The sequence below is a fragment of the Taurulus bubalis genome (assembly GCF_910589615.1).
Source record: "Taurulus bubalis genome assembly, chromosome: 1".
In the NCBI taxonomy this organism is placed as follows: domain Eukaryota; kingdom Metazoa; phylum Chordata; class Actinopteri; order Perciformes; family Cottidae; genus Taurulus; species Taurulus bubalis.
In genome coordinates, this window is record NC_136589.1 from 27,679,699 (window position 1) to 27,688,677 (window position 8,979).

The window sequence follows — 8,979 nt, forward strand, 5'->3', positions numbered from 1 at the left end:
TGTTGTTTGAAGTTCAGATTGATATCATGTATATCAATATACATGATTTATCCTAGAAAGTGTATCCAAATGATGAACATAGTCGTGAATTTACAGTGGGCAAAAAGAAAATAAAGTGTTGAGTAAATACCAGAGGCTTTCAAATAAAGTGGAAAACCACGTAATAGCTTGCTATTTCCTGGATCTAATATATTGTAGAGATTCTGACCTTTTTTTTATGAAGAACATTGAGGTTTTCCCTTTTCATACTCCCCCCATAATACAGAGGTCTTAGTGAAGGACCCTTCTCAGTGTCACGCTTCAGATGAGAGCTTCAAACTTCTCTCCAGATGAGGTCTTTTATTATAGTTGAATGGTTTGTTTTCATCAATAAGTCACAGATACTGAGGTGGTGTTGCACTATTTCTTTACTGTGACTGAGAGGACAACACTGTATTCATGAAGCATTTTTTATCACTAGTGAACTATTTTTGCTGAATTTTTTTCCAGTCTCAAGCCAGGTCTATTTAAACCTTAAGTACATAAACACTCCTCAGGATAAAAGTACAGCTGATTCCAGGAGCCTAATAAAGAGCATCTGAGGAAGCCAGTGTGTGTAATAGGTTTTTTTTCACCTGAGAAAATAAACTGTGTGGGATGATGATGATGATGATGATGATGATGATGATGATGATGATGATGATGTAGGGGAATGGGGCTTTGACTCCAAAGTGGTTGTCAACTTGTTTTTCTTTTTTTACAGAGGTCAAAGGAAGGACTGAGACACAGAAAATGAAAATGAAGGACAGTTGGGAAATTTGTATGGAGCATGTGTACATTTCAAGCTACATTTCCACAAAGTATACCTCAACCTTTCGTCTGCGCCATCCTTTTAAAGACACTAAGGTCTTATTTTACAGAACCCGCAGGGTTAGTCAAGGATAAGTGCAGACTTTATGGGGGAGTACCACGGGAAACATGTATTTAATTGTACAAAAATACCAGGAAGGCAAACTGTACCACCAAAAAGCATAGAAACCCAGTAGTTGACCACTTTTACATCCAGTAGTTTGAGACGGTCACGGCCATAAAATTGTAAGGGCCGACAAAATAATTCACAGTTTTGGGGTTATTTTCATTTTTATTCAGTTCTGATTTATAGAACATGCAATGGACAGTGACAAGAGAGATGAATGAGAGAGACACGCTGTCGCCCAACTGTATGAAAACCTGAAATCTATTTGACCTCCCTTGTGGGTCTTTTTCCTAGAAAGTGGACAAGAGGAGAGATGTGCAGCTAAATATGGAAAACACCCACAGGAATGTTTACAGAGCATCAGATACCAAAGCCAACAGAAAAAGAAAATATAACACAGATGCATGTGATAGGTAAATAAAAGTGCTCAATTTGCTTTGGATTTTTGCATGGAATTACCTTTAATTCACTTAAAAACAGGAACAACACAAAGGCTTTAAAAAAACAGTATCCTGAGATATTGATTTGTGTACAGTGTAAATATAAAAAACATTATATGACAAACATTCCCTGATGGGGATACACAAACATGTTTGCACAGGCACATCCGGCTAGCTAGATATAGCTAACTAGCAAGATAGATGTTTTTTTGTGTGCTGGCTACTGTACATGTATAACCATCAGCACTATATGGATCTTTGCCACAGAGGCTATCTTTTCATTTTTTGGAAAACATTTCTCCTGGAGTAGTAAACAGTAGTATACATTTACAACATTAACACCCTAAACATATATTTTGAATATTTTCCGTCTTGATTTCCTATCAAGAACTGACAGCTTTGTTTAGTCTGCTATTTGTTTATTTTCACGCATCATTTCATCAGACAAACTGAGTGTTTCAGGTCAGGAGTGGTTCAGAGAGAGTTCATACATTTCTCTATGACAAAAACAGGCATAGAGAGTAAGTTAATAGCCCATTATACAGAACATGCAGGTAATTTGGCAAAACAGGTGATACTGATTTCTTCCTAGTATTTCTCTCTCCATCTTACATTTTTTTTGCATATAGCTTTCAGGAGCCTGAGGGTTGGAGCTCTCGCTCTATCCCTGGTCCAAGGCCCAGGTTGGAATGGTGAGAAATTCAATTTAAGAGAAGAAAAAAGCCTCCTCGAACTCACCCCAAAGTCCCCTCCATCCACATCTCTAGGGGCGATGTCGAGGAGCCAAACCAAAACCAGATGGACTTATTGGGCCTAAAGATAACAAATAGTGCCTGAGTTCTTGTCAGTTAGAGACCACCGGAGCTAAGACGCTGCACATGGCAAAAAAGCTTACTGAAAGGTCTACTTATTTGTCCTGCTATGTAAAATATGATCAATATTGACAATGTATTATACTTTTTTGTAAAGTTTCTGAGAATGTAACGGACCATGTGGTGCTCATGGTCTGTTTGGTCTGGGGTGCTGACTGTATTTTGATGTGTGTGTTAAATGGGGGTTGCATTCACAGACCAGGTGACATCTTGGATTTGGGAAGGTAGGCTGTTAGCAGGACCTGAATCTCTGGGTGGCATGCTCTCTAGTTTGTTAGTAGATACACCAACCGCCCACACACACTTAGAGGACAGGGGGAGGAAAAAGGAGGAGGGTGACCCCAGAACTTCTCACAGCCTCCCTGCAGATTGACCAAGAAAGTGTCCTTTGTAACAGGAGTTTCCTGTACGTAATTAAAAAATATTGGGCCCTGCCCGGAGGGAGGGGACGGGGCCCGGGGATGTAGGAGGCTATGTGAAAGGTAAGGTTCCCTGCTCTACTCTTTGTTTCATGTAAGAGCCCCGGAGCTGGCCCTGCCGTTTGTACAAACAAGACGCGCTCTCTCTCTCCAAGGAGGTCCGGAGAGAAGACCAGCCAGTTCTCAGGGCCCGGGACAGGTGGTTCTGATTTGTGAGGGGCAAACAGACCACGTTTAAGTTCAGTTAATGGCCGAACACGTGTCGTCACGTCCAAGAACGTGCTGGCTGAATGATTTGTTTTTAATGCCACTGACATTTTTCACCAATAAGAACACAATGTCCAATTACCCCGACAGGATAAGTAGAAATAAGTTGTCATCCTATACACCTGGATATCTCTGGTAACGTCCAGCCATTATGAAAGGATCTTCTTTCTTCTTTATGATCTTCAATAAAAAACAAGACTTTGTGACTTTTGAAAGAAAAAAGAAACAAGTTATAAGCAATAAAACACACTTATGCTCAATTCAATACACTCAGTGTTTCCCCCACTATGGTGTTAGTTGGTCTGGTTTGACCAGTGGTTTTCAGTGGCTAATTGTAGCTAAGGTTTGCCACTGTGGTGTTCTGTCTTTTGTTGCCTAAACCTAAACATAAAATTGTTTTCGTGGTGGTGGCACATCCCTTTACACATTACATGTCACCACCACATAATGGTCATGGTCATTTCCCGTATTTTTGTGACATCACGCTGCAGACTAAGTTAACTGGTAAACAAAGTGGATCATTTAGCCTGTGGACACAAACACAACTTGCTAATGTTTCCCCCGTATCCTCTGGATATGTAAAAATGAAACTTTATGCTAACAAGCTTATGATCATCAATGCAAAAAGTGATAATGTGTCAAAGCTGCTCTCTTTAAAGCTTGTTCCACGCCCTAAAGCTCTTTTGAGGGATTCACTTTGTAAAATGTTTAATTAGTTTTTGGAATTTGAAGTAGATGGGCTTCATACTTTTACTCTACGACCACTTTTTTTCAGGAACAGTGCAACAGGACTTTTGAAATGAAAACAGCCATCTCCCACCCACGCGCAGATTGATTTCCAGAAGAGGGGGAAACACAGCAGCTTGCTGTGTCAGGTGTTTTCAGTTGGTGGTTTCAACACTGATCAAATGGCCACGCTGAAGTCTTTAATGATCTTGGAGGTTCCCCGCTGTTGGGTCATCTGCTTGGCTCCACATCATCTCCAGGCTGGTCCGGCGGTCCCACATGGGGCCCTTTCCATCAGCTTTGTATTTACTCGTCCCTCTGGCTCCCCCCTCGGCCTGCACGGGGTCTCTGTTCAGTCTGCCAGCCCTGCTGAGTTGGCTCTGTGGCCGAGTGAGCCATAATCCATCAGGCCCCCCGAGTGTGTGCGTGCTTCGCTCTCTTATGCTTTAGCTCAAGCTGAGGAGTCTTTGCTGAAGGAACCAAATGGAGCCAAGCGTCTTGTTCAAACAGACTCATGGAGCACGTTCTTTGTGTTCGTGTGCTAATACAAGCTTGTGTGCGCAGGCGTGGGTGTATGAATATGCTGCTTGTGTGCATGTTTTATCACTTTCCAGCCAGACAAATGAACTTACCCATGCAAACATCAACTTATCCTGCCCACAACATACCCCAGTCATGCTTTATTAGACCTCCTTTATCTACTCGCCCTCGCCCACACACACACATATGTTACGTAGCAAATACTAGACATACGTGAGCTTCATACATAACCATCCTGTACATGTCGCTGTTATGTTCTCCCATCCCACCCATAGCGCCTGTCGTCCCTCCCAGTGCACAGTGATCGATGAGCGAGCCCCGGTCTCTCTGCAGCAGGGACCATATTGACTGAGGGGAAAAGACCCCATAGCCCGCTCTCTATCTGACTCCCAAAAACAGCTCCCATGGCCAACAAAAACACTTTACAAGGCATCCAAATGGCAACCCGTACGGCTGCTGCTATTGTAGTGTGAAATGTTTCCCACGATGGGGCTCGAGACAGGAGGGGAGGATTCCATGCATGACACAACCCTGAAACTGAGAAACAAGGGTCAGACTGAGGTGACACAGAAGATGTGATAATTTCTGTCATGAGGATTCGTATCTTGTTAAAGTACACAATGGTGAGAAAAACAAGTACTTTTGCAACACCACATATTTTGATAAACATGGTGAAACAACAGCAGGCAAATAAACTCATCTGTATTACAGTCCAGCGACATTCACATCCTTTGCTGTTTTGATCATGTAAATATATAGTAAACAAATCACTTGTATCTGACCATATTATAGCTAAAAATGCATTGCTGGTTTGTTCTTGGTTTGGGCTTTTTTTTGGGTCACTGCCTCCATTTCAGTCCAGTCTGCTTTTAGACAGGGGAAACAGGAAAAGAGTCACAGTGCTGCGGTTCACTCTTCAGGCCATATTCATTTGACCACACAAAGAGTCCATTTTGAGGGAGACATTTTATGTGTTGTGTGGCAGGCAGCGCAGCAAAAGGATTTATTGTGTCTGTGTCTATTCAGGGGCGTTTTGGATGATGTTCATGCTCTTACTGGTAGAGGATTTATTGCAGTTGGGAATATTAGGTATAGTGACACTGTTATATTTTAGCAGTTAAATCCAGAAAAAAGTATTAATATATAATTATCGCAACAAAGAGGTCCAATTCCTTAATATTAGATCACATAATAAAATGTTGGATTTTATACAGTTAAAAAACAGACCTGATGTCCAGTGCTTTAGCAAGTTGTTATTATAGTATTATAGTAACATATTTTACAGATTAAGATTAAACCTTATATATATACATATATATATATATATATATATATATATATATATATATATATATATATATATATATATATATATATATATATATATACATATATATGTATAATATATACATACATATATATATATATATATATATATATATATATATATATATATATATATATATATATATATGTATGTATATATATATATATATGTATAAATGAGGGAAGGAAAAATATTTGGCTTGCTTCTTTTTAAATATGTGAACACGATTTTAATACTTTACGTTATTCTTTCGTAACCTGTTTTAAAGAGGTATCAAATAAAATAAAAAAAGTTTCATCTTTTACAAAACTGGTCAGAGGTTGTTTTTTTAAAAAGTCTCAGTATCATTAATTATTAATGTAATTATAAAAAAGCTTTTCATACAATCCATCTATTGATTAAATGTATATAAAATATTGCTCATGCATTTTTAAAAACAGAGCATTATCCATCTTAGTTCAGTTTTTATATCTCTCATATTTCCAATGTTTATTTACTTATTTATTTTTTCTAAATCGGAGCTGACTTTTTTAAACATTTTAATATAGGACTACTATTGGTATAATTGTACATTATCTTCATTCTCTTTATATTCAATTTAAGTTAAATATACTTTTGATTCATATGATAAATGTAAATGAAATAAATACTATAAGCTAATTATTAAATTCTTCAATTTCGACAAAGTCACAAATACAAGTAATATATAACATCTGAATAAGACAAAGATTTGAAAAAGTCAAGTTTCAGTCCTTTTAAAATAAATCACACGCAACAGAAATGTGAATAGTCGTGATTGATGCGTGGTGTGTGTGTGTGTGTGTGTGTTTGTGTGTGTGTGTGTGTGTGTGTGTGCTCGTGATTGATGCGTGGTGTGTGTGTGTGTGTGTGTGTGTGTGTGTGTGTGTTTGTGTGTGGTCGTGGAGGTTGGTGGAGGAGGAGGAGGAGGAGGAGGAAGTTGTACCACTGAGGTAGCACTCAGAGTGACTAACAATGGCCCACACATATCCTGTGGCTGTCAGAATCTTGACGACCCAACACAAACACTTTGGAGTCGAGGCCCACGGTTCCCCTTTTCCCTCAGTATTCCAGGTTTTGTTTCAGTAGAGACTTGAAGGCCGTCTTTCATTTAGTTTTTTTTCTGCTAAAAGGTGCCTTTTTGTTTTTGTTGTGTTTACCTTTCTTGGTATAGACACCTGAATTAAAAGATTTTCAATTGGAAAGCTTCTCTTTTTGGACACAATTGAACAGATTATAGCAAACCATTAATGCATACCCCTTTAGAAGGCTATACATTGGGTTCTAAGTACAACACAATGTTCTCCATCATGGGCCTTTCTGCGCCTCACCCTTCCTCTTTATGTGCTGTCTCAGCAGACTCCCTTCCCTTCTGTCTGAAGGGGGAGAGGCCATCACAACCTGCAGGCCCACAGAGCTCACATCAGCATGGGGAAAACACTGCTGATTGCCTGGGAGCGGGAACCCACTTTCCAAAAGCTCAGCAGAAAATGAGTGCAGATTGGCTCCATGTTAATGCACAAACACCTGTATCCCCTTGTTCTCCCGCAGTCTCTCTTAATCCCCGTCTGGATGTCTGCCCTCAAAAAGTAGCCATTGAACACTTCATATGCTATGCTTCCAAAGCAGAAACCAATATCCCATTTACTCCCTCATCATTCCACAACGACAGCCTTCTTGCAGAGAATACAATGTCCTGCCAGTGAGCGTTTTGAGAAAACCCTTCAATAGCTGCATGCACTGCTTGGCCGATGCTGCTGGCTTTGATTGCTGTCAGACTGACCTAAGCAGAACTCCTATTTACTGCCCAAAATTAGACCAGTTCTTACATCTTGCATTCACAAGAGCTTGCTGTCACTGAGTTCAACAATGTGAAAGGGACCACCCATGCAAAAAATAGATGTCGTGATGGAGCTGCAGTTGCTTTGGTGGGAGGCAGTTCTGTGCAAATCACACCACATTATTGCTGACTGAGTGAAGGAGAACAATGCAGGCTTTAACCAGCAGAGGGCGACCAACGCTCTGGAAAGAATCCCAACATTATTAGGCCAAGTTTTCTCAGAGTGTCAAAAATAACATCTCCTATTACCTTCATGGCTATAGAGGAAATTTAAGTAGGATGGTATGAAAACCTCCTGCCAACCTGAATGTAACAGTCAAATCTGCAAGAAGAAACTGTTCTTTTTCAAAGTCTGTGTTACTCAGAGGTTTTCTCCATATTAGTCACAGTAAGATTTCTTTTTGATAATGGTTTCATGGTTATTCACGGAGGAGCCCTATAAGAGGTTACCTGGCCACACAATACAACAGCATCCCCATATATTTTGAACGTCAAGGCCTGGTCACATGTAATCATACCTTCACCTTCCTGTCCGGTCCGCAGCATAAAAAAATCCCCGCCACTAAGCCACCGTCAGCACCACTCCCCCACCCACTCCAGCAAGTCTCCCAGTTGTTCCCATGGTGAGGGCCGTCTACGGCCAATCCCGGGCGGCCGCCAGGACCTTGGTGGTCTGGAGTGTCTCTGAGGTGGCACGGCCACAGGGCTGCAGAGAGTAAACAGGACACTGGGGAATGGAGGGATGGAGGAAGAGGGATGAGAATGTAGAGTCAGCAGCCTCTCCGCCCGGCCTGGGGAAGAGGAAAGCCTGTAAAGCCTGCAGATTCAGAGCTCACACAAACAGTGGACCGCCCTGAGACTCAGCTTAGTGGATAAGGCTTTGGCCAGACAAAGGGGGTAGTCAAATAACGGCTGAATTAAACTTAGATGATTACTTTATTAGAAAACACTATTTTGGGTTTGTTTAGTCTGTCGTATTTCAACTACATAATTAGTTAATTTTATTTGTTTCATCTATAACACTTTCAGGTTGGACCACAGTTCTATGTTAACGGATGTGCTGTTCTTAGTACACATTTTAAGGACTTTCCTCACGACTTTGTACTTCCTGACCACTACATATCAGAGCAAAATATTTGTCTTTTGACTACTAGTTAGATAGTGCAGATGAAGATTTTTACATACAAAACAAACAAACTGCAATACTTTGTTATACAGTCAAAATTGATTAAAAATATACTATTGGGGACTGATTGTTAATGTAAATAACTATACATTTGTGATGGTTTAAGGTTAAACTTGTTGAAGTTTATGTAAAAAACAACAACAATACAAAATTATTGTAACACTAACAAGCAGTATGTGCTAAATTGACCCAAACTCAGTACATTTTTAACAGTATATAAAAATGTTAAAATCATCTCGTCCTCGACCAACTACAACAGTAAAAAGCTGCTTATACATTAACTCATCAGTCATAATGATCATGTAATGTTATATGAATTACTATAACACTCAGTGGGGCCAATATATTCTGCATTGAGTATTTTCATTTTTGATACTTACAGTACATTT